The sequence below is a fragment of the Octopus bimaculoides genome, chromosome 18 (assembly GCF_001194135.2).
Source record: "Octopus bimaculoides isolate UCB-OBI-ISO-001 chromosome 18, ASM119413v2, whole genome shotgun sequence".
Classification (NCBI taxonomy): Eukaryota; Metazoa; Mollusca; class Cephalopoda; order Octopoda; family Octopodidae; genus Octopus; species Octopus bimaculoides.
The window spans coordinates 50,898,133-50,899,145 of record NC_068998.1 but is presented as its reverse complement, the minus strand read 5'-3'; the positions used below and the strand labels follow the sequence as shown (position 1 = coordinate 50,899,145).

The following is a 1,013-nucleotide window of genomic DNA, read 5'->3' as shown; positions in this document are numbered from 1 at the left end:
GGGTGGGGGTAAATGAGGCATGGATTTTGTATCAGTGTGGTCAGACTTGCTTGATTAGAATTCAATATGTTTTTTTTTTTCCCCACTTAGTGACCTTTTGAGTGGGGAAGAAAAGGAATTTTTGTATTCAAGTGGTCAAAGTCTTCAATTGGAAAACCAGATGTTGTTTTTGATTTTCTCCAGTAAGAATTATAATTACATTTCAAGGTCTAGTTTTTGCATTCTTTTGTATTTATTAATATAAAGGTGAGAGAATAGTTGTATGGGTGTGGTCAGATTTTTTAAAATTAAACTTCCAAATGTTGTTTTTGATTGAGCTGTGTATGGCTATGGGTTTGAAAAAGTAATCTATGATTTTAAAAACAACCTGAAAAATGTTTAAGTGTGGGAAAGTGTTTCTCAATTATAAATATGATCTGAATTTCTTTTTAAAAATCATGAATATGAAATGAGTCTAAAAGAAGGGGAGGGGGGAAATCTAAATGTGAATGAAAACATATCCTTCTTAAGTGAATATATTCACAACGATAAATACAATTTAAACCAAACGATCAGAATCTACAAATCATAAGCAATCATGAATATAGTCTGAATGGGGATTGGGGGAGTTAGAATGTCCATGGAAATATGCCTTTTCCCTACGTGTATATCATCATCATCATTATCATCGTTGTCATTTAACGTCCGCTTTCCATGCTAGCATCGGTTGGACGATTTGACTGAGGACTGGTGAAACCAGATGGCTACACCAGGCTCCAATCTGATTTGGCAGAGTTTCTACAGCTGGATGCCCTTCCCAATGCCAACCACTCCGAGAGTGTAGTGTATGCTTTTACGTGCCACCGGCACAAAGGCCAGTCAGGTGGTACTGGCAACGGCCATATATATATATAGATAGATAGATATATATACATATTTATACGTATGTGTATGTATATATATATATATATATATATATATATATATAATACATATATATATGTATATATACGTCTATATATATATGTGTGTGT

The 1,013-nt window shown here is 33.7% G+C and overlaps 1 protein-coding gene across 3 annotated transcripts in view; it reads left to right on the top strand.

Moving 5' to 3' along the window:
- Positions 1-1,013, top strand: part of LOC106874735 (alpha-2Db adrenergic receptor) — a 113,956-nt gene that overhangs the window by 32,092 nt on the left and 80,851 nt on the right. The gene's annotated exons all lie outside the window — the stretch shown is intronic.